This window comes from Arachis hypogaea, chromosome 17 (assembly GCF_003086295.3).
Source record: "Arachis hypogaea cultivar Tifrunner chromosome 17, arahy.Tifrunner.gnm2.J5K5, whole genome shotgun sequence".
NCBI classification, from domain to species: Eukaryota; Viridiplantae; Streptophyta; class Magnoliopsida; order Fabales; family Fabaceae; genus Arachis; species Arachis hypogaea.
This window is the reverse complement of record NC_092052.1, coordinates 84005385-84031418: the sequence shown is the minus strand read 5'-3', so window position 1 is coordinate 84031418 and position 26034 is coordinate 84005385. Positions and strand designations below refer to the sequence as shown.

General features: G+C 37.7%; 1 non-coding gene across 1 annotated transcript; it reads right to left on the bottom strand.

The window, feature by feature from the left end:
* Positions 1-8678: 8678 nt before the first annotated feature.
* Positions 8679-8787, bottom strand: LOC112768854 (small nucleolar RNA R71). Its single transcript, XR_003186236.1, has one exon. It is a non-coding gene; the product is annotated as a small nucleolar RNA R71 (small nucleolar RNA).
* Positions 8788-26034: the final 17247 nt, after the last annotated feature.

Genomic DNA, 26034 nt, shown 5'->3' with positions numbered 1-26034 from the left:
CAATAAAAAGCAAGTAAACTTGTAAGAAGACAGCTCTTGAAAGCAAGGAACATAAAATCAAGCATTGAACCCTCACGGGTAGTGTATATCACTCTAATCTCTCAAGTGTATAGGGTTATTCACTCTACTCTTCTTTAGTCATGCTTTCTAAACCTTGTTCTTCATCTAACCAATCAACAATTTTTAATATACCAATGCAAACATCATGAGGTCTTTTTCAAGGTTGTAATGGGGCTAAGGTAAGGATAAAGGTATATATATGGCTAAGTGAGCTTTATAAATTGAATCTTTAATTAACCTAAGCTCTCACCTAATATACATATACTCTATATACTTTTAAATTCATGCCTAGCTACCCATAATTCCCACTTTTGTATAATTCCCATACTCATGTACCAAAATTTTTTTTTCTTTATTTTTTATCACATGTGCATTGATCTTTTATTAAACTTAATATTGGGGTAATTTTGTCCCCTTATTTACTTATTTATTGAGTATTTTTGGATTTTTCTCTTTTTTTTCTTTTTTTTTTTTGTAGAGAAGCAAACATAACTTATCAATGCACATGGATTTTCTATTATTTTTCTGTTTTAGTTTTTTTTTTCATGAGTAGGTTCCCAAATTCCTGATATTCAAATAAATTAGAAACATTATATTTTTCCTTTATTAACCCATGTTCCCACAGTCTCCCCACACTTAATTAACACACTATCTTAAGCTAACCAAAGATTCAATTGGGATAATTAATTTGTTTTCCGCTTAAGGCTAGTGATGTGTTAAGATATAGAACAAATGGGGATTTCAAGGCTCAAAGTGGCTGATAAGGGTGATTTAAAGGGTAGGCTTATTTGGGATAAGTGAGCTAAAATCAAATAATGGCCTCAATCATATGCAAGCATGTAAATACACTAAATATTGGACATATAGACTGAAACAAAGTAAAGATCACAATTATAGAGAAATAAACACACAAGAATAAAATATTTATGGTTAAATAATGTAACCATGTAAATAAGCTCAAAATCTCACAAGTTGTGTGTTCTTTGGCTCAAAAACCATGTTCCAAATACAACTTCAAAAAAATTTAACAAAAAAATTTTCAATTTAAATTAGTGAAATTTTTCAAAAATAGGGTCTTTAGAAGAATTTTATTACTTTAACCAAGTAGTAACTAGATGCATAAAATCAAACAAATATGCAAATGCAACAACTAATTTAACAAAGAAAATTAAATATTGGTGCTAAAATATGAAGTGACTAACCCATGGAAGTCGGTATCGACCTCCCCACACTTAAAGATTGCGCCGTCCTCGGTGCATGCTGAGATGTGCAGGTGGACGGGCTATTCCAACTGATGCTTTTCTTCAAGGATTGTGCTGATGGACTTGTTTGTCTCCCCATGTAAACGTCTTCCGGTTCCCTTCTGGGTGGCCATCCTGAAAGAAAAAGGGAAGAAGAGTAACCCAGAAATAGAGATAAGAAAATAAAAGAAGTATGGGTAGGTTAATGCCAAATGATAAGGGTCTCGTTTACATGGAAGCTTCAACATGTAAGTGAGAAAACAATAGAAGCCATGGCATACCAGTGGTGCAAAATTGCAACAATGGAGAAGAGAGTACGGAAAGAGAGATAATATAAATTCATGTTAATGCAAAAAGTAATACAGGTATAAAAGATTGGCATTGATTTAAATAATATTACCTAACTAGAATAAAACAAGTCATAAGCACCAAGATAATACCAGAAAAGATATAACAGTTGAATAAGAACATTTGAACACCAATAGAAAAATAAAAATTTGCAATGAATGAAAGTATGCAAATAAATAAAATAAAATAAAATAAAAGATAAGAAGAATGAGAAGGGAAAGAAGGGAAGAAGAAGTAAGTAAGATAGGAGGGAGGAAAAATTAGGATTGGGAGAGAAAAGATAAGATATTTGGCAAATTAGGATAAGCTGGGCGGTCGCGCGGCTTGCGCTTAAACTGATTGACGCGGTCGCGTCGGTCACGCGGTCGCGTGACCCATTTTATGCTACTGGCGCGAGGGCAGCCTCGCTCTCGCACAACTCTCTGTTCAAAAATCATTAATTACCAAATATTGGGTGACGCGATCGCGTGGGGCACGCGATCGCGGGTGTGGGCACTTAGTAGGATGTGACGCGGCCGCATGGGGCACGAGGTCGGGTAAGATGGACTGCGCGTCCAGTGCCAGTCCAGCACCACTCTAGCACAACTTTTGGCTATGCATCATTATTACGTCGAAATCCTAGTCACGCGGCCGCGTGGGGCACGTGGTCGCGTGGGAGGCCAGTATTCCCACTCGACGCGGACGCGTCAGCGATGCGGTCGCGTGGGACGATTTGTGCCACGGGCACGCCTCCAGCCACGCTCCAGCGTGACTCTCTGTTCGTTTTTATTTTCTCCCCTCTCCTTGCGACGCGAACGCGTCGCTGATGCGGTCGCGTCTCGTTGCGTTTTTTTTTTACTGAATGCAGGATGAAATGCTTAATGTGAATGCTATGCATGATTCCAGGTTCAATAAAATAAAAATAAAATTCAAAAACAAACAAAACGAAATAAAATTAAAATTGCAAAAGGAACGATCATACCATGGTGGGTTGTCTCCCACCTAGCACTTTTAGTTAAAGTCCTTAAGTTGGACATTAGAACGGCTTCCTGTTATGGTGGCTTGTGTTTAAATTCGTCCAAAAATCTCCACCAGTGCTTGGAATGCCAATAGCCTCCGGGATCCCAAACTAGGCATGTAAAGCTTCTGAACAGCTTCAAACAGATTGTTAGGCTCCCGGGGTGACGAATGTCAGAATAGATTCCAGGATCCCAAGCCTTGTTTTTAAATCTGCCTCCGTCTTGATCTATATGTTTCCATCTGGGCGGTTTAAAAAGTAGAATCTCACCATGGTGACCAAACGTTCTCCGTGATCCTTGCAATTGAGCATGATACCAATCCGTGTACGTCGAGGTGAAGCGTGGAACCTTATTGAACCTTGTGCACCAACTCTGAGTACGAGCCATTTCCCTCTTACTCTTAAAGCCGCAAAGAGCTCTAAGTTGGCCATCTGTTTCAAGCAAGCCATATTCAAGTGAATAAGTAAAGTTATAGGTTAAGGATTGTACCCACTTGAAGCTTGTATTAGGTGGTAATGGCCTTGGGGTAGGTATTTCTGGTGGTTCTGTAAGTTCTTCTCCCTTGGGTTCTTCTGTGAATTTCTCCACTTCCTTGCAAGGTTCTACAATTGTATCTGTGTCCTGGTCAAAGTCTTCTATGTCTTCCTCATCACTTGAGTCATAGATTGGAGGTTGAGAGAAATCTACCTCTGCATCATCTTCGTATTCATCTGGGGAAGATTCTTCGATCTCAGAGAATTCACTTGCGGATGCAAGTTCATTACTAGGAGAATTTGACTTGTGACTATCATCATCAAGGGAATTTGTGTCCTGGGTTGTTCCGTCTGATTCCTCATAAACAACTTGCCTTGGGGATTGTGCAATATCCTCCTTAGCATCAACTGTAGCATCCTTGACGGAGTTCTCCTCAGTTCTGGATTCCCATGGAGGTTCAGCATCTCCTAGATCTTCAACCAACTCTTCTTCTTGAACAATGACAGCTTCTTCTACTTGTTCTAGTACAAATTCGTTCTCTGTCTTATCCACTGGAGTTTCTGGTATCTCCTTCATGCTACGCTCTTTGTTAGACTGTTCACATGGGGCTGTGGCTGATCCTGTGTATTTGAGCGCCTAGAAACCCATTGAATTACTACTTGCTCCAGTTGTCGAATGGTTGTTTGAAATTTATTTACTGTTTCCTTTAGGCGAACCTCTGCTTCTCGGGTTGCCGGACTTGGACATGATACAAAGGAAAGTGGTGGTGACTGGGAGTGATTGGATCGGTACTGGGGTAAGGAAGGATCATATGGTGGCGAATGGTGAAGAGAAGCTTGTGAGTGTGGTGGTTCGAGGTTATATTGAAAGGATGGTTTATATGCACGGGGTGGGGCTTGTTGGTAGTTACAAGGTTGTCCACCATATCTTTCAGCTGGGTATGCACGGTAGAATAGTCTTTGTTTAGGATATCTCGGAGGGTGTTGCTGCCTAAAGGGTTGATTAGATCCTCTTGGCTCCATCCATCCTTGATTGGTCTGACTTTGATGCATATTCCTGCTATAACTTCTATTTCCTTCAACAAAGTTAGAACCAAACTCAAAGCGAGAGGGGTGAGAGTTCATGGTAACAAATAAAGATAAAAAGGAAAAACAAAAATAAATAAACAAGCAAAAGAAAAATATTTACAATAACCAATAATAAGGCACACGTTAGCAGTTCCCCGGCAACGGCGCCATTTTGACGTCGGGATTTTTGCCAGTAAAGAAGTTCATAAAAATAGTTGCGTTGTAGATATAGTCTCTAAACCGACAGAAATCCCTTCGTACAAACGTTTTGGGTGTCACAAGTAACAACCCCCTTTAAAAATTGTTAACCGAGTATTCAAACCTCGGGTCGTCTTCTCAAGGAACTGCAGGGAAGTATGTTCTTATTATTGGCTATAAAGGTTGTAATCGGGGTTTAGAAGGTGAGAAGCAAGTGATTTAAATGACAAGTGAAGTAGATGGCAATTAAAATAAATAAATACTGTAAAGCAACTTTTGGCAGGGTAAGAGAAATTAGAAGTCCAACTTAGTTATCTCTCTCAACAATAATGAAAGTTGAATCTAAATTCCACTTAGTTAACCTTTACTAAAGCAAAGGAAAGTCAAGGGACTAATTAGTTTGACCTTCGAATCCTATTTAATTCCTAAGAAAAAGTTGGGATTATTAAAGTTCAGTTCAATTAGCAAGATAGCAATTATCAGTTAAGTTGAGTTTGATAATGTTGAGTTACTGATTTCTTAACCAAGACCAAAAGGGGAAAAAGTAAAATTGCTGGAATAGAAATGTCCTTAGATGGAAAGCAATGGTAACACAAATTAAAGAAAAAGCAATCAATAACTGAAATACCTCAAATAATCATTAATTCAAATCATAACATGGGAAGGATTCATAAGTCAAGTTGGCAACATTTATAGATACGAATAAAAGCATTAAAGTAAAAGTAGCATAGAAACATAAATTAAAGTAAATGCTAAACCTGGATTGAGAGTCACTCTTAAAAACTAAGAGAAGTCCTAAATCCTAATCCTAATCCTAAGAGAGAGAGTAGAGAACCTCTCTCAAACTAAATCTAAATCATGGAAAGTAGTAAAACATGCGAGCTCTCCTAGAATGGATCCATTCTCCCACTTTATAGCCTCCAATCTGTGCTTTCTGGGCCGAACTGGGTCAGAAACAGCCCAGAAATCCCCCTGCATATTCTGGTACGTTCATGTTGCGGACAAGTGACGCGGAGGCATCGTCAACGCGGCCGCACGGATTGAAGTTCGCAGATACGACGCGTCCGCGTGGATCACGCGTTCGCGTCGCTTAGAATCAGGGCAACTATGGCATATTATATATCAAATCGAATTCCCGGACGTTAGCTTTCCAACGCAACTGGAACCGCATCGTTTGGACCTCTGTAGCTAAAGTTATCGCCATTTGAGTGCGAAGAGGTCAGGCTGGACAGCTTAGCAGTTTCTCCAACTTCTTGTATTCCTTCCACTTTTGCATGCTTCCTTTCCATCCTCTGAGCCATTCCTGCCCTGTAATCTCTGAAAACACTTAACACACATATCAAGGCATCTAATGGTAATAAGAGAGGATTAATAATAAGCAAATATAAGATCAAAGAAGTATGTTTTCAATCATAGCACAAAACCAGGAAGGAAAATGTAAAACATGCAAATAGTATGAATAAGTGGGTAAAGAGTTGATAAAAACCACTCAATTGAGTACAAGATAAACCATAAAATAGTGGTTTATCAATGACCCATGACAATCATCTTTGTTCTTTATACTAAGACCGCATGTCTAACAACCATCCGTGTCTTCTTGGGTTCTATGAATACGTAACTAGAAAGCATCGAACCACCAGCTTGATTATACATCTCTTAGACAGCTAATCCACGACTTCGTTGGGGACTTCTCGAGACACCAGTTCAGCCGAAGTATGGGGAGATTAGAGGCTTTGTGGTAGACGCTAGAACCAAAAGGCGCAGCATTCTCTGATCTGGAAGATTCGACCTTGTCTGTGGCATTTTGAATAGGATCATTAAGGAGAATAGACTGCAGGAGCTTCACCCTCAATCAGAATGGATCCACACTAACCCTGGGGTTCAGATCTGGAGGAGATTGGCGACCACGACCGTATGGCGTTGATCACATACAGCCTGCCACAGAAGAAATCATTCACAATTGACGAAGACAGACCAGAGTTAATCTAGAAGGACAAAGCATCTCCAAGCCTTAATCATCTTCTTATCACTAGTTATATTTCAATTCACAAAGTATTTTATACACTATTCCTTTTATGCCATTAAACATATCAACCTAGTTTAGATCTCACAATCCAACAACTCTTCTATCCGCATGACTAAGACCTGCAAGATAACCATAGCTTGCTTCAAACCACAATCCTTGTGGGATCCACCCAGACTCACTCAGATATTACTTGGACGACCCAGTGCACTTGCTGGTACAGTTGTACGAAGTGTGGGGATTCGTGAACCAAGTTTTTGGCGTAGTAGCTGGGGATTGTTCGAGTTTGGACAACTGACGGATTATCTTGTTCCCTAGATCAAGTATTGTCTTTAATTTTGTTAGAGTCTTTTATTTTATTTTTTCTTTTTTCAAAAAATCAGAAACCTTTTTCAAAAAAAATTTCTTCTTTTCTTTGTTTAATCTTTGTTTTTGGTTTGAATCTTTTGTTTTTGTTCTTGTTGAATTTTTTCGAATTCTTTGAGTCCTTTTTCTAAAAATTTTTTCAAAAATAGAGTCTTTTGTTTGAGTCTTGAGTCAATCTTTAAGTTTGGTGTCTTCTTTGTATTTTTCTTTTATAATTATCGAAAATTTTGTGTTTGGTTTTCAAAAATTTTAAATTTGGGGTCTTTTGCATGTTCTTGTATTCTTCGAATTTTTTATTTTTGTTCTTGGTGTTCTTATTGACCTTCAAAGAGTTCTTGTTTTTCTTTTTGTTTTGTTCTTAAAATTAGTAAGTTTGGTATCTCTTGGTGTTTTTCTTCTTAATTTTTGAAAACTAGGTGTCATTAGATCTAAAAATTTTAGGTTTTTTGTCATTTTGTTGTTTTTCTCTTTCCTCATTAAATTCAAAAATAAAAAATATCTTTCTATCTTTAATTTAATTACATTTTCCAAAATTTTAATTAAAAATTCAAATTTTAATTTCAAAAATTTTATCTTATCTTATCTTAGTTTTAAATTTTAAAATCAAATCTTTTTAAAATCAAATCTTTTCAAAAATCATATCTTTTTAAAAATCTTATCTTATTTTATTTCAAAATTCAATTTTCAAAATTCAAATTTTAAATTTGAAAATTCAAAATTCAAATTTCAAAATTCAAAATTGAATTTTCAAATTTCAAATCTTTTTAATTTAAAACTTATCTTCTCTTAGCTTTCTTATCTTATATTTCTTACCTAACTTATCTTATCTTTTAAATCTTTCCTATCTTATATTTTCATTTCAAATTTTAAAATTAAATCTTTTTTAAATCTTTTTAATTATTATCTTATCTTGTTAACTATTTCAAATATTTTCAAAATCAAATCTTTTCTAATCTTCTATCTTATCTTATTTTAAAATCTTTTCTTAATTAGTTACTTGTTTTCTCTCTCTTCTTTTTCAAAAATTCCTAACTAATTCTTCTCTCTCCTAATTTTCGAAAATCCTTCTTCAACTTCTCTTTCTTCTTTTTTTGAAATTCCTAAACTAATTTTCAATTATTTTTAATTAATTAACCTTAATTTTCGAATTTCATTAATAAATAAAACAAAAACAGAAATATTTTAATTCTTGTTTATCTTTTCTATTTTTAATTCTTCTCCTTTCTATTTCTATTTATTTGAATTCTTCTTGTACTTCTTCTATCTTCACTCTTCTTTCTCTTCTTAGCCACATTTTACAAATGAGTCCTCTGTTCTTGAACATAGAGCTCTCATTCTCCTCTGTCCTTGATTTCTTCATTTCTTGTTTATGACCAGGAACAGGAATAAAGAACCTCTCTTTAATCTTAATTCTAAACCTGAAAGGACTTTAAGGAGGAGCTTACAACAAGTTAAAGCACGACACTCCGGAAGAGACCTTTCAGAAAATTTTGAACAAGAAGCTAAAGACATGGCCGAACATGAAGAAGAGGCAAGAAAGGTTCTTCGTGACTTCACCATGCCTACCTTTGATTTTTATGGCAGAAGTATCTCTGTACCTGCCATTGAAGCTAACAACTTTAAGCTTAAGCCTCAGTTAGTCTCTCTTCTACAACAGAATTACAAGTTCTATAGACTTCCACTAGAAGATTCACATCAGTTCTTGGTTGAATTCTTGCAAGTCTGTGACACTGTTAAGACCAATGGAGTGAATCTTGAAGTCTACAAATTTATGCTCTTTCCCTTTGCTGTAAGAGACAGAGCTAAGATATGGTTGGATTCTCAACCTAAAGAGAACATGAACTCTTGGGAGAAGCTGGTCAATGCTTTTCTAGCTAAATTCTTTCCCCCTCAAAAGATGAGCAAAATCAGAGTAGAAGTTTAAACCTTCAGACAAAGAGAAGGTGAATCCCTCTATGAAGCTTGGGAAAGATACAAGCAAATGATCAGGAGGTGTCCTCCTAACATGCTCTCAGAATGGTCTATCATCGGAGTTTTCTATGATGGCCTATCTGAGATGTCCAAAATATCATTGGACAGCTCTACAAGTGGATCACTCTACTTGAAAAAAATGCCTGCAGAAGCAAGAGAACTCATTGAGGTGGTTGCAAACAACCAATTTATGTACACCTCTGAGAGAAACCTTGTGAACAATGGGGTCCCTCAAAAGAAAGGAGTTTTTGAAGTTGATACTCTTAATGCCATATTGGCATAGAATAAGATCTTGACCCAGCAGGTCAATATGATCTCTCAGCATTTGACTGGAATGCAAGCTGCAATTGGCAGCACCCAAGAAACTTCTTTAGAAGTAGAAGCTTCTAATCCTGATCAACCCACCATGGAGGAGGTGAGTTACATGGGAGAACCCTATGGAAACACCTACAATCTCTCATGGAGGAATCATCCTAATCCTTCATGGAAGGATTAACAAAAGCCTTAGCAAGGCTTCAATAATAATCAAGTTGGAAGAAACCAGAATAGGTTCAACAACAGACCACCATTCCCATCCTCTCAGGAACATATGGAGACCCCTAAGCAGAGCCTTTCTAACTTATTCACCCTGGTCTCCAGCCTCTCTAAGACCACTCATAGTTTCATAACTGAAACAAGGTCCTCCATAAAAAATTTGGAGGTGCACAGGTTGGTCAACTGAGCAAGAGGATCCCTGAGACTCCTCCTGACACTCTTCCTAGTAACACTAAAGTAAACCCAAGAGAAGAGTGAAAGGCCATCACCACTGAGGTTGAGGCCGAATCTGGAGAGACTGGAAAGGCATTGAACACTAGTGAGGAAGATCTCACTGGGCGTTCAATGCCCAAAATGGCAAGGGAACTGGCGTTTAACGCCAATAAGGGTACACAACATGGGCGTTCAATGCCCAAAAAACCATCAGTGCTGGCATTGAACGCTAATAAAGGTACCCCCTCTGAGTGCTCAATACCTACTCAAGAAATCCCTATCCAAGAACTAAAGGAAGGCAAGGCTCACATAGAGACCATAGAGGTTCCTTTGCATTCACTTCTACAATGTATGAGTTCTGATGAACACTCATCCTCTGATGAGGAAGAAGACATTAGGAAAAAGCAAGTTGCTTAGTACCTAGGAGCTCTCGTGAAGCTGAATGCCAAGCTATTTGGTATAAAGCCTTTGGAGGAAGAACTTGCATTGCTTTCCAAAGAACTCAATGGTTTTGTTCAGCAGAAGCTACCTCAGAAGCTTCTAGATCCTGGATGCTTCCTGATTCCTTGCACCATAGGCACCAACCTTTGAGAAGGCTCTGTGTGACCTAGGGTCAAGTATAAACCTCATGCCACTCTCTGTAATGGAGAAGTTGGGAATCTTTGAGGTACAAGCTGCAAATGTCTCACTAAAAATGGCAGACAAGTCAATGAAGAAGCCATATGGCTTAGTAGAGGATGTCTTGGTAAAAGTTGATGACCACTACATCCCTGCAAACTTCATAGTCTTGGATATTGGAGAGGATGAGGATGAATCTATCATCCTTGGAAGACCTTTCCTAGCCACTGCCAATGCTATCATTGATGTAGCTAAGGGAGAACTAATTCTACAACTAGGGGAGGATCACATCTTGTTTAAGATGCCTCACCCCAACTCTCACTCTGAGAAAAAAGAGATAACTGTACAACACCTAGTGTTCCAACCATCTCTTTCAGTGCAGAGCTTTACTAAGCCCCCAAACATCAATTCTATGTTGGGTGTTGGGCAGCCATTAACAAGCATTGAGAACAAAGGTACTAGGAAGAAATTACCCAAAGGCTGGAGGGACAAGAAAGTCTCCACTGAAGGCCTCTCACCTGGCATGAGATTTGTCTTCACCAAAAAACTAGTCATACCACATACAGCGAGTCGTATCCTATCTCTAGAGCATGTAGAGGTCATTCATGAGAAGACAGAAAGAAGGTTCACTGTAAGGGGCAAAATTCTGAGCCCATACTCACGTCCGTAAGGAGCTAACCGCCAAGCTAATGACGTTAAAGAAGTGCTTGTTGGGAGGCAACCCAACCCTAATTAATTATTTTTATTTCTTTTAATTTCTTAATTTTCTTTAAGTTATTTCCTTAGGTTTATGATTATGTGCATCATTCTGAACAGAGATAGAAATGTTCAGCAGTCAAAACAGAACACTCTGGATGGAGTGTTGCTAGCGTTGAACGCCAGCTAGGGAGCAGACCCTAGGCGTTCAAACGCCAGTGCAGAGGATAGGGAATCTAAATTTTCGAGCCTCTCAGGACCAGTAGGTCCCAGAGAAGCTCTACCTACCCCACCTTCTTCTACTCTATTCTTCCCCATTATTCATATTTGCTCGAGGATGAGCAAAACTCTTAAGTTTGGTGTTGCAAAATCTTTGCTTTATGACTCCTACCACTCTTAAGTATGGCACCAATGATTGGTGAAGCCTCAAGGATGTATTTTCCTCTCCAAAATTTTTTGGGATCAATTGCATAATTCTCTTGGAGAACTAAGCACTAACATGGAGCAATTGAGGATGGATCATCAAGAGCACTCCACCACCCTCAACGAAATTAGAGTAGATCAAAGGGCTATGAGGGAAGAATAATAGGGACAAAAGAGTGACATTGAAGAGATCAAGAACTACATTGGATCTTCAAGGAGGAGTGATAAACCACTATTTTATGGTTTATCTTGTGCTAATTTGAGTGGTTTTTATCAACTCTTTTCTCACTTATTGGTGTGGGAAATTGTGATTCACACTTTTCACATCTTCGCACAACTAACCAGCAAGTGCACTGGGTCGTCCAAGTAATAAACCTTACGTGAGTAAGGGTCGATCCCACGGAGATTGTTAGCTTGAAGTAAGCTATGGTCATCCTTGTAAATCTCAGTCAGGCGGATTCAAATGGTTATGAGATTTTCATAATTAAAAGATAAATAAAACATAAAATAAAATAAAGTTACTTATGTAATTCACTGGTGGGAATTTCAGAAAAGCGTCTGGAGATGCTTTGTTGCTTCTGAACTTTTGCTTTCCTATTGCCTTCTTCCAACCATGCGTTACTTCCTTCCATGGCAAGCTGTAGGATCCTCTCAGTGAAAATGGTCCTCTACGATTTCTACACGGCTAATCAATTTTCGGATTGCTCGTCTCGGATGAAAAATACCAGGCACAGTTACTGCATGGCTAATCATCTGTCGGTTCCCGCTAGCGTCGGAATAGGATCCATTGATCCTTTTGCACACTGTCACTGCGCCCAACATTCGCAGGTTTGAAGCTCGTCACAATCATCCCTTCTCGGATCCTACTCGGAATACCACAGACAAGGGTTAGACATTCCGGATCCCAGGATGCTGCCAATGATTCTAGCCTATACCACGAAGGTACTAATCTCACAGACTCGGTCCGTGTATTAGATACCCAAGAGATACATACTCAAGTTGTCGCCCAATGACTACGTTGAGCTCAGATAGAATGGAAGTGGTTGTCAGGCACGCGTTCATAGAATTGAGAATAATGATGAGTGTCACAGATCATATCATTCTCTAGATCGAAGTACGAGTGAGTATCTTAGAAATATAATCAAGCGTGATTGAATAGAAAACAGTAGTAATTGCATTAATTTATGAAGAACAGCAGAGCTCTACCCCTTAATCTATGGGGTGTAGAAACTCCACCATAGAAAATACATAAGTGAAAAAGGTCTAAGCATGGCTGTGTGGCCAGCCTCCAATGTCTAAGGACTAAACGTCCAGAGATATGAATACAATAGTAAAAAGTGCTATTTATACTAAACTAGTAACTTAGGTTTACAGAAAATGAGTAACTAAGTGCAGATAGTGCAGAAATCTACTTCCAGGGCCCACTTGGTGTGTGCTTGGGCTGAGCATTGAAGCTTTTTCGTGCATAGGCTGTTCCTGGAGTTAAACACCAGCTTGGGTGCCAGTTTGGGCGTTTTACGCCAGAAAGTTTTAGGCTGGCTTTCGACGCCAGTTTGGGACATCAAATCTCGGGTAAAGTATGGACTATTATATATTGCTGGAAAGCCCAGGATGTCTAATTTCTAAAGCAATTGAGAGTGCTCCAATTGGGCTTCTGTAGCTCCAGAAAATCTACTTCGAGTGCAAGAGGGTCAGAATCCAACAGCATATGTAGTCCTTTTTCAGCCTCTGAATTAGACTTTTGCTCAGGTCCCTCAATTTCAGCCAGAAAATACCTGAAATCACTGAAAAAATATACAAACTCAGATTGTGACTCAGCTTTGCTAGAGTCCCCAGTTAGAGGTGTCCAGTGCTCTTAAGCACACTCTTTTTGCTTTGGACCACGACTTTAACCGCTCAGTCTCAAGCTTTTCACTTGACACCTTCACGCCACAAGCACATGGTTAGGGACAGCTTGGTTTAGCCGCTTGGTTCCTTTTTACCCTTGCCTTATGGTTTAAAGGGCTATTGGCTTTTTCTGCTTGCTTTTTCTTTTTCTTTCTTTTTCTTTATTATTTTTTTTGCCATTTTTTTTCTACAAGCTTTGTGTTCACTGCTTTTTCTTGCTTCAAGAATCAATTTTATGATTTTTCAGATTATCAAATAACATTTCTCCTTTTTCATTATTATTTCAAGAGCCAATAATTTTAACATTCATAAACAAAAAATATCAAAAATATGCACTGTTCAAGCATTCATTCAGAAAACAAAAAGTATTGCCACCACATCAAAATAATTAGATTATTTTCAAGATAGAATTCAAAATTCATGTACTTCTTGTTCTTTTGCAAATAAAAACATTTTTCATTTAGGAAAGGTGAAAGATTCATAGGACATTCATAGCTTTAAGACATAGACACTAGACACTAATGATCATGTAATAAAGACACAAACATAGACAAAACATAAAGCATAATTTTCGAAAAATAGAAAAATAAGAACAAGGAAATTAAAGAACGGGTCCACCTTAGTGATGGCAACTAGTTCTTCCTCTTGAAGATCTTATGGAGTGCTTGAACTCCTCTATGGCTCTTCCTTGCCTTTGTTGCTCCTCCCTCATGGCTCTTTGGTCCTCTCTAATTTCATGGAGGATGATGGAATGCTCTTGGTGCTCCATCCTTAGTTGCCCCATGTTGGAACTCAATTCTCCTAAGGAGGTGTTGATTTGCTCCCAATAATTGTGTGGAGGAAAGTGCATCCCTTGAGGCATCTCAGGGATTTCATGATGAGGATCTTCCTCATGCTCTTGCTGAGGTCCATGAGTGGGCTTTCTTGTTTGCTCCATCCTTTTCTTAGTGATGGACTTGTCTCCTTCAATGAGGATGTCTCCCTCTATGGCAATTCCAGCTGAATTGCTTAGGCGATAGATGAGATGATGGAAGTCTAACCTTGCCAAAGTAGAGGGCTTGTCCGCCACCTTGTAGAGTTATTGGGATATGATCTCATGAACTTCTACTTCCTCTCCATTCATGATGCTATGGATCATGATAGCCCGGTCTATTGTAACTTCAGACCGGTTACTAGTAGGAATGATAGAGCATTGGATGAACTCCAACCATCCCCTAGCCACGGGTTTGAGGTCAAGCCTTCTTAGTTGAACCGGCTTGCCTCTTGAGTCTCTCTTCCATTGAGCTCCTTCCACATAAATGTCCCTAAGAACTTGGTCCAACCTTTGATCAAAGTTGACCCTTCTAGTGAAAGGATGATGATCTCTTTGCATTGTTGGCAAGTTGAATGCGAATCTCACATTTTCCGGACTGAAATCCAAGTAATTCCCCCGAACCATTGTGAGCCAATTCTTCAGGTTCAGGTTCATACTTTGATCATGGTTCTTAGTGATCCATGCATTAGCATAGAACTCTTGAACCATTAAGATTCTGACTTGTTGGATTGGGTTGGTTAGAGCTTTTCAACCTCTTCTTTGAATCTCATATCGGATCTCCGGATATTCACTCTTTTTGAGCTTGAAGGGGACCTCGGAGATCACCTTTTTCTTGGCCAAAACTTCATAGAAGTGGTCTTGATGGACCTTTGAGATGAATCTCTCCATCTCCCATGACTCGGAGGTGGAAGCAATTGCCTTCCCTTTCCTCTTTCTAGAGGTTTCTCCGGTCTTAGGTGCCATTAGTGGTTATGGAAAAATAGAAAAGCAGAGCTTTTTCCACACCAAACCTAAAAGGTTTGCTCGTCTTTGAGCAAAAGAAGAAACAAAGGAGTAGAAAAAGAAGAAATAAAGGAGATGGAGGGTATTGTTGGTTTCGGCCAAGGAGGGGAGAATTGTTTGTGATGTGTGAAAGTGAAGGTAGTGAGGAGGGGTATTTATAGGGTAGGAGAGAGAGGGAATGCGGTCATGAGGGGGTGGGTTTTATGATGGATGGATGTGAGTGGTGAAGAGATTATGGAGAAGAGGGTAAGATTTGATAGGTGAAGGGTATTTGGGGAAGAGTTATTGATGGGATTGGTCAAGGGTATTTGGGGAAGAGTGTTATGGAGTCCACAAATCCTGAGGTGTCAAGAAATTCTGCTCCCTGCACCATTCTGGCGTTTAAACGCCCACTGTGTGCCAATCCTGGCATTAAACGCCAGCTCTGCTACCTTTCCTGGCATTAAACGCCAGTCTGCTGCTCCTTTCTGGCGTTTAACGCCAGCCAGACACCCTTTTCTGGCGTTAAATGCCAGTCTGTCTGCCATTTCTGGCGTTTAACGCCAGCCAGACGCCAGACACCCTTTTCTGGCATTAAACGCCTAGAGTGCTGCCCATTCTGGCGTTTAACGCCCAGAATGCTACCAAGCTGGGCGTTAAACGCCCATTCTACTATCCTTATTGGCGTTTAAACGCCAGTAAGCCTGTCCTCCAGGGTGCGCTATTTTTTATGCTGTTTTTCATTTTGCTTTAATTCTGTAGCTATTTTTATGACTTCACATGATCATCAACCTAAAGAAAAACATAAAATAACAATGGAAAACAAATATATAAATATAATTAAATAATATTGGGTTGCCTCCCAATAAGCGCTTCTTTAATGTCAATAGCTTGACAGTGAGCTCTTAGAGAGCTTCATAGAGACTCAGAGCTTAATGGTGGCCACCCAACACTAAACTTAGAAGTTGAGTGTGGGGGCTCTGTTTGACTCTGTATTGAGAGAATATTTTCATGCTTCCTCTCAATGGTTACAGAAGAAGATCCTTGAGCCTTAAACACAAGGTAGTCCTCATTCAGTTGTAGGACTAACTCTCCTCTGTCCACATCAATCACAGCTCTTGCTGTAGCTAGGAAGGGTCTTCCAAGGATGATGGATTCATCTTTATCCTAAACAGTGTCTAGGATTATGATGTCAGCAGGGATGTACAGGCCTTCAACCTTCACTAAGACATCCTCTACAAGTATATAAGCCTATTTCCTTGATTTGTCTGCCAATTCTAGTGAGAATCTAGCAGCTTTTACCTCAAAGATCCCTAGTTTCTCCATTACAGAGAGAGGCATGAGGTTTATTCCAGATCCCAGGTCACACAGAGCCTTCTTAAAGGTCATGGTGCCTATGGTACAAGGTATTAAGAACTTTTCGGGATCCGGTTTCTTCTGAGGTAACTTTAGTTGCCCCAAAGTATTTAGTTCATTGATGAGTGATAAACCATTATTTCATGGTTTATATTGTGTTTAATTGTGTGGTTTTATCATGATCTTTGCCCACTTATTCATTAAATAAGCATGCATTTATATTTCCTTCCTAAAGATGTTTTATGGTTGAAAACTTGCTTCCTAGAGACTTTTAACTATGTATTTTATTTCTCCCTTATTCCATTCGATGCCGTGATCTGTGTGTTAAGTATTTCAGGCTTTATAGGGCATGAATGAGTTGGAGATTGGAAGGGAAGCCTCCAAAAATGGAAGGAACACAAGAAATTGAGGAGATGACCAGCGAGAAGCGACGCGGCCGCATGAATGACGCGACCGCGCGTAAGAGAGCAATTTGAAGCGACGCGGCCGCATGGATGACGCGACCGCGCGACATGGAATAGCACGAGTGACGCGGCTGTATGGACGACGCGTCCGCGTGGCAAAGCAGAAACGCGAATGACGCGTCCGCATGAGCGACGCGATCGCGTGACGTGCGCGATCTGCATAATTTGCAGATTCGCTGGGGGCAATTTTGGGCCCTATTTTGACCCAGTTTTCGGCCGGAACAGCAGACTAGAGCCAAAGAACATGCAGAAACCAAAGAGAACATTTATTCTACACAGTTTTAGTTTTTAGATCTAGTTTTACTCCTCCTCTAGGTTTTCTCTCTACACATTCATAGTTCTTAGGATTTTTAGTTTCTCTAGCTTTTTGCATTGGGATATTGAGAAGAGTTATTACCTCATCAAGACTTCGTCATTCTAGTTCGTTTTCTTTACTTGGCTTACTCTTCCATGTTCCTTGCTTTGTTTAATTTTACCATTGGAATATTTTTAAGATTATTTAATACATGGATCACTTTTATTTTTAATTGATTATTTTTAATTTTTATTTACAATGTCTTCCTTTAATTCCTTTTCATATGCTATGAATTTTACCTTTACAATGAGTGAGTAGTTCCCTAACTTGATGGGGAGTTGATTGAAAGGAACCCTTGAGTTGGAAGGTTCAAGAGAAAGATTGTAATTGGGTTATTGTTGGATTGCTCTCTAATTCCTGACACCAATCCTCCCCATAGTGGATTGGGACTTGTGAATAGAACAGCATTCCAACTTGTTTTACCTTCCTTTATTTAGTAAAGGATAACTAAACGAAATAACTCTCAATTGTTAATTAATCTTAAGAATGTTCCATCAAGAATAGGGCTTCCATGTAATCAACTCCCAGTCAAGGCTTTTATTTACATTATTTAATTTCATCAATTTAATTTCCTGTTACTCAACTCAAACCTTTTCAAAAACATCTGATTAATAAAATAGCACCCTTTCCTGCAACTCGTTGGGAGACGACCTGGGATTTATACTCCCAGTATTTTAAATTTCAATTTTCTGTGACACCTTTCTAAATTGATAAGCGGATTTCTGGCGAGTTAAGAACTATACTTGCAACGTATATATTTAAATAATTTTTAATTCGCTAATTTCTGCCCACATCAATGAGCAATGGAGGTTCATCCTCCCAAGTCTCATTACCAAATAACTTGGCATTCAGCTTCATGATTGCTCCTAGTTACTGAGCAACTTGCTCTTTAATAATATATTCATCCTCTTCAGAGGAAGAATACTCATCAGAGCTCATGAATGGCAACAGTAAGTTCAGTTGAATCTCTATGGTCTCTATGTAAGCCTCAGATTCCTTTGGTTCCTCATTGGGGAACTCTTTAGTGGCCAGTGGACGTCCATTGAGGTCTGCTTCATTGGAAATCACTGCCTTTTGACTCTCTCCAGGTTTGGCCGTGTGGGGTATATTGATGGCCTTGTACTCTCTTTTTGGATTCTCTTCTGTATTGCTTGGGAGAGTACTAGGAGGGGTTTCAGTCACTCTTTTACTCAACTGACCCACTTGTGCCTCCAAATTTCTGATGGAGGACCTTGTTTCAGTCATGAAACTGAGAGTGATCTTAGATAGATCAGAGACTATGGTTGCTAAGTCAGAGAGGTTCTGCTTAGAATTCTCTGTCTGTTGCTCATAAGATGATGGAAAAGGCCTGCTATTTCCAAACTTATTCCTTCTACCATTATTATTATTGAAGCCTTGATTAGGCTTCTGTTGATCCTTCCATGAGAAATTAGGGTGATTGACGGTCGGGATTCTCGCCAGTAAAGAATTTTTATAAAAATAGTATCTCGTTGTAAGTATAGTTTCTAAACTGGCAGAAAATCCTTTCGTACAAAAACTTTGGTTGTCACAAGTAACAAAACCCAATAAAATTTATAACCAAAGTATTTAAACCTCGAGTCGTATCTCAAGAAATTACAGAGAAGTATGACTTATTATTGGTTATAGAAAAAAGGTGTGTTTTTGGGTTTTTTGAATTAAGGAACAAGTAAATTAAATGGCAAGAAAAATAAATTAATAATTATGAAATCTTTTGGCAAGGTATAAGGACTGGAAATCCTATCCCAGTTATCCTTATCAGGTGTGATGAGAATTTTTTATTACTCCCACTTAGTTAACCCTTACGGAATAAAAGAAAGTCAAGTAGACCAATCAATTTGATCCTCAAGTTCTAGTCAACTCCTGTGGAAAGACTAGCTTTAGAGCGATCCAAATCAATCAGCAATTCCCAATTTTTAATCAACTGCTGAGTCTGATAACTCAAGTGTTACCAATTACTTAACCAAAGCAAAAAGGGAATAAATCTTAAATTAAATTGAAAGCATCAATAATTGAATAAAACAATTATAAATCTAAAATACCTCAAATTATATTAAATAGAATATTCAAATCTAACATGGAAAGATTCATAAGCCAATTTGGCAACATAAATAATTAACAAGTAAAAGCATTAGAGTATCTAAAAGTAGGAGAGAAACATAAACTAAAGGAACATTAAACATGGAATTGGAGAAAAGGAAGAAATCCTAATCCTAAATCCTAAGAGAGAGGAGAGAGCATCTCTCTCTCTAAAACTACATCTAAAACCTAAAATTGTGAATATGAAAGTTGTATTTGTTGTGTCTATTGATTGGATTGATTTCCCCACTTTATAGACTCTAATCTGTGTTTTCTGGGCCAAAAATTGGGTCAAAAACAGCCCAGAAATCGTCCCCAGTGATTTCTGGTACGTACAGGTCGCTGCAAAGTCACGTGGTAGCGTCGTCCACGCGTTCGCGCGGATTGCATTTTTTCCAGGTCACTCATCCGCGTGATCTACGTATGCGCATCACTTGTCTTCAGGGTAGCTATGGAAAATTATATATTGTTACAAAGCCCCGGATGTTAGCTTTCCAACGCAACTAGAACCGCGTCATGTGGACATCTATAGCTCAAGTTATGGTCGATTTGGTACCAGGAGGTCAGGCTGGACAGCTTTAGCAGTTCCTTCAGTTTCTTGTATTCCTTCCACTTTTGCATGCTTCCTTTCCATCCTCTAAGCCATTCCTGCCCTGTAATCTCTGAAAACACTTAACACACATATCACGGCATCGAATGGTAATAAAGGATAATTAAAATTGACAGTTTAAAGGCCTAGGAAACATATTTTCAACCATAGCACAAAATCAAGAAGGAAAAATGTAAACTCGTGCAAATCATATGAATAAGTGAGTAAAGAATTTATATAAACCACTCAATTAAGCATAAGATATACCATAAAATAGTGTAGCCAAAAGTGAAAAAAAAATGATGCCTTAGGCTACGGCTACGCTTTTTGGGCTACGGCTACGCTTTTTGGGATGATTCCTATTCGGCCGTTGCCTATTCTCAAAGGCTACGCTTTTCTGCACCAAGGGCTACGCTTTTGGAGTTTAAGAATAGGGTACGCTTTTCAAGTGATGCTGCCCAAGACCAAAGGCTACGCTTTTCAGCATCCATTTTTACCAGAGTAGGCTACGCTTTTCAGTGCTACTGCATCACTTGTAAAGCGTAGCCACATTGTATACCATGACTACCTTTTATAAGTGTAGCCTTAGGTCCCTCCTTTTTTTTTGTATACTATAGCTACTGTATATAAGTGTAGCCTTAGATCCCTCATTGTTTTTTTTTTATTTTCTATATATATATATATATATATTAATAATTTTTTTCTAAAACCTAATATTTAATAATATAACTATATAATCCTATATTTTTAATTAAATTAGTGAAATATTATAAAATAAAAATATTTCTCCATCCAAAAAACCTACTTTTTTTTTACCGAGAAAAATATTTTTTCATAATTGAAAAACTTTTATAAAGTAATCCGAAAAACAGGAAATAGTTGCCACAGAAAACAATGCATGTCTTGTATACAACATCACTGTTATCTGCAATCTGCATGTACCATCTTTAGCCTACAGCTTCTAAAGTTTACAGGTTGTTGTAAGATAGAAAACCTGAACATTTAAACAAAATGAAAATTTACATTCCAATGTAAAAAAAAATGAAAAAAAAGAAGTCATTTTGGTATAAATCAAATTCCCCCATTACAAATGACCATTCCCCTTGTGCACAACAATGGTTCTTTCATAACCAAATGACATCAACAAAAACGGGAGCCTTGCTTGCTTTTCTGCATTCCATAGCATATATGAAAATATCTGTTATGGTTACTAAGGAAAACATTCAGCTTCACAATAAGTTGCACCATCAAATATCTAGCTGATCAAGATCAATCGTGTTTGCGCAATTTCTTATCAGATCCTTCCGAACATCCACCTATTAAAAGCAAAAATTGTTTAAAAAGAAATACAAGAAAGATTACGATAATACAAGTTTATTGGTGATTCAACTATGAAAACTGATTCTCTTGAACTTTTACATGACTTTGTTCCTTGTGATCTGTCATCTCTCTACTGATTTAAAAGGTGGAATCCAAACAATACATGAGATATCCATATGAAATAGTAAATAAAATCTAAGAGTAGTCAATCAGGTAGCATATGAGAGATTCATACCAGCAGCATATCCCTATTACGGAGCAGCATTTTCAATGGTAAGTATCTTCCTCTCACTCTCATACATTGCTATAAATTTGTCAATTTTGACTAGTTGGCACCTAATGTAATGGTAACTATTTGATTGTGACGCAGATGACAGGTTTCTTCATCTTCACTGCTGTTCATCTATACCACAAGTAGTTGTAAACCCTTTGATCCAAGATAATGTAGTATGTAGCACCATAACGATTGGATTTGAATGCTAAGATTGAAAATTTTGACTAGGATATAAAATGCAAATTTCTAATTTATTATAGAAGTGATTCCAAACCAGCTAACATGCTCTTATCCATGATTCAACCAGGGATTTTGGAGAAGAAATTCAAACCCAAGAAATGAAATTGAAACTAGTTAACTAATAATAATATAGGATGAAACTAAAGACCAAAAAGAAATAGAAAGCAAACAAAACTTAACTAAAGATGAAGCAGAAATTTGTGCAGAAGATGAAGCTAAAGACCTTGTAGTTCTTCTAGGAATTTGTGCAGCTTCCTCTGAATTCATATTTCCTCTGATAAAATCAACAATGGAATCATCAATTTGGAATCAAAAGTGATCAGAAGCACTAATAAAAATTAAATAAGCAAGAGTTATCAGAAGCACTAATAATATGCCTTATAATAAAAAATAATATGCATAATAAACTAAATTCACTAATGAAACCAGCAAGAGTGATCAGAAGCACTAATGAAGCAGAGCAGTTTTTTAAGAATTAGCAAGGAAAGAAAACTAGAGATGATAATAACATAAAGCTAAGGCCTGTAACATCTTTGCTCAGCATAACCAACTAGCAGTGAGATATGAAAACATATGAAGCATAAACACTAGATAGAAGTTTCAGAAGAACAAAATTTTTCATTCACAAACAGACAAAATATTCTCCCACAAAGACTTGAAAAACCCTCTCCTTCCATTCTCCAACCAGAAAAACGTAAATAAATGACCATTTTCTCCCTGTTCCACAACTTAAAAGACAGTACTACCAACAACAAAAGAATCAATAACAATAAGATCATCCCTGCTCTAAACACACACACACAAATTCTGGTCCAATCAAACTAGACATATTTGAACTGTATCAACTCTTCTAGTAATTAAGTCATACCCTAGTAGTGAGAATGCTCCTCAAAGATAGTTTTATATTTTATAACATTCACAATGCTGCAAACCCAGCACCTTATTTCATAGAGAAAAGTCTAAACCAAAAGTATTCCAACTACATCAAGTCTTCTAGACTTCTACTGATTTGCTAAAAGTTCTAAAACTCAGTTCACTAGGAATGAAGATTCTCAAAGCTTTTTTTCTGAAGCAATATTAATTACCTGTATGAGATTCATCGTGTTAGCAGAAAGGACAGTAATAACATCAAAAGCTCAACTCCTTTTCGCACAACAATGAAATCAAACCTTTGAAAAGCTCAACTCCTTTTCTGATTCAGCACTAAAAGAATGCATTGCCTTCAAGATTGTTAAATGTTAGTGACATCAAAGTAATCCTCAAGAATCAAATTGATACTTCAAAAACAAAATACAATAAAATAAAAATTCAAGAACCACAATGGGGATTTACTCATTGTTTTGTGATATCACATGCCACAAATTTTTATCAATGCTCAATAGTTCTAGTTTCTATTTCAGTAATGTAATAAGTAAGCCAGATTTTCATGGTAATCTTTGATTTCCGTGACTGAAGTAATTAATCAGTTTTCAATATGTTAAGCAATTAGAAACAAGGAAATGAAATAGAGAGAAATGATAGGAATAAAAGTCAGAATAAGCAACCCCCACCCCCCAAAAAGTCTCAGAATAAAAAACACCAGAAAAGATGAAGCTCAAACATGTTCCAGTTATTCCATTTCCAGCACAAGGGCATGTGAACCCTCTAATGCACTTGTCTCATAAATTAGCACAACATGGCTGCAAAGTTATCTTGCAAGAAAATATGCAAGAGCTCATTGATGATGGAATCATGGATACCAATGGTAAGAGTTATAATTTTCACTCTTTACTCAACTTTACTATTTCGGATAAATCGCAAAAACTACTCGTGCTAAATTTCATAGAACTATAGAACATTGAGAACAAAATTGGAAATGAAAGTGATTTTAGTTTAAACCATGTTGTAGATGTACAAATTAACATGTCCTTAAAATGAATCAAGCAAGAATATATTATTATTTTCTCAGTTATTCACTTTTTTACAATAGATGATGATACAGAACAGCAGCATTAATGCATAAAAGTTTAGTAAATTCCCTTCATGCTGTAATTATTGAAAGGTATCAAGAAAAATTGAACACTTGTTTACAATCTAGTTAAATCTAAAGAGACAAGTAAAATTGTATGAACAGATCTTGCAAAAATTTAGTTAAATCTAACGTATTTTTGAAATGTTTTAGTACTATCACAGTATCCTTATCCTCTACAGCTATTCTAATTTGCTCTCTCAAGTCTTGACATATTCTTCTTTTATCACAAACTCCTACCACTATTAAGCTAGTAAAAAGAATATAAAGTACAAGCATTCGGATTTTCATCTGTTATGTCTATTAATAATTAATGTCTCACAGTTCTTACTATACATATCAAGGGGAAGGAACGATTTGATATTAGGGACAAGCACAAGAATTAACCTATGAGATCGCAGGAGAGTCAGGACAGTAAAGTTAGCATCTGTATGGAGGATGTTCCCCTGGGCATAGAGTTCTAATATAACATAGTTTTCATTCTCCCCCAATCCAAATTGAAAGAGAATAATCTGACACAGGTTAAAGAAAACAAAAATCAAAACATAAAATAAATTTCTACAGATTAATAAGAGAACAAAAAAGGTAGGGGTAATACCCTATCATAGCCAAGCTGCCTAACATCTTCAAGCCTCCTAGTCCGAATATGCTTCCTCAATTTGAGAGTAAAACCAGAAGGAGTATTGCTCTTGTCACTATAATAATCATGATCAAACAACCAATTAAATTAAGATCACTGAATGCTCTACTATTAAAATTGAAACTATAATAAATAAATTAGAACGTAATGATCTGAAGATTGAAGGATTACCGCATGTACAGAGTGGTGTGTAATCTGACGCCACTTTCCATGAGAAGGAGGACCTTTTCGCTTTCGCCGGATTCCAAAACTCTGCTACTGTTCATCAACTTGAAGACATACGTCTGCATAATAAGATTGAGATCAAAATCCAAATTAAAATAATTAGTAAGGATTTAATTTTGATTGAAGATTAGAAAAAAAAGAATATGAGAATAGAGAAGTGTTTTTCCTACCTTGGGAGTGAGGTCGTAGACATTGGAGCAACGCAATGTTCATCCGCACCTTCACCATGTTTGTGTTGTGTGGGTTTAGGGTTCGGTGGATGGCGATGGTGATGGCGACGTTGCGACGGTGACCCCCTTTCACTCTCTGTTCTCTCGCTCGTGCTCTCATCTCTGTCTTCCTCCTCTCCTCCCTTTGGTTCACTCATTCTCTCAGATCTTGGTGTGTGCGTGAATGGGTGCGTGGCAAAGGTGAGTTAGGGTTAGGGTTTTGAACAATTAATTGGAAGGGGAGTGGCGAAGGTGAGGGGGTGAAATTTTTCTCTGATCTGATCATCTGATGGCGAAGAGAAGCGCAGAGAGGACAACGAGAAGCGCAGAGATCGACGATGGTATGGGTGGCACGCGACGATCAGTGCAGGAGGGTTCACGACGGTATGAGCTTCACGATCTTCACAATGGTGTGGCGCTGAGTGGTGAGTGGGGACTGGGGTGCGATGATCTTCGCGACGGTGAGGCTTCATGATCTTCGCGTGGTGCAGGAGGCAGGGTTTTTTGAAAGGGTTTTCTTCTCTACTGAAAAGGTGACTTCTGAGCTTTGGAGTGAAAATTTTCACCAAGTGTGAGCTTACAGAGTGTGTGTGCTTTGGACCGGGAAAAAGTTAAGAGGAGGGAAAAAATTCACCTAAGTGTTAAATTTTTTATTCTAGACACATTAGGCATCACTTTAAAAACGTACCCAAAACTTAATAAATAGGCTACTCTCTAAAAGCGTCTCCTTTGATACGAAAAGTGAACCTATAGATATCAACCTATGGCTACACTTTATAAGTGATTTCTAAAATACCTAAGGCTACAATTTTTAAATGATGCCACAATTGTGTATCCTTTTCTCTTATAAAAAGGCAACACAGAGAAAAGCGTAGCCTATTCATAGAATAGGCTACGCTTTTCAAATGTAGCTTAAAAAAGTGTGGCTGAATGGGTATTTTTCTTGTAGTGAGTAAATTAAATGGCAAGAAAAATAAATTAACAATTCTGAAAGCTTTAGGCAAGGTATAAGAACTGGAAATCCTATCCCAGTTATCCTTATCAGGTGTGATGAGAATTGTTTATCGCTCCCACTTAGTTAACCCTTACTGAATAAAGGAAAGTCAAGTGGACCAATCAATTTGATCCTCAAGTCCTAATCAATTCCTGTGGAAAGACTAGCTTTAGAGCGATCCAAATCAATCAGCAATTCCCAATTTTCAATCAACTGCTGAGTCTGATAACTCAAGTGTTACCAATTACTTAACCAAAGCAAAAAGGGGATAAATTTTAAATTAAATTGAAAGCATCAATAACTAAATAAAACAATTAAAAATCTGAAATACTTCAAATTATATTAAATAGA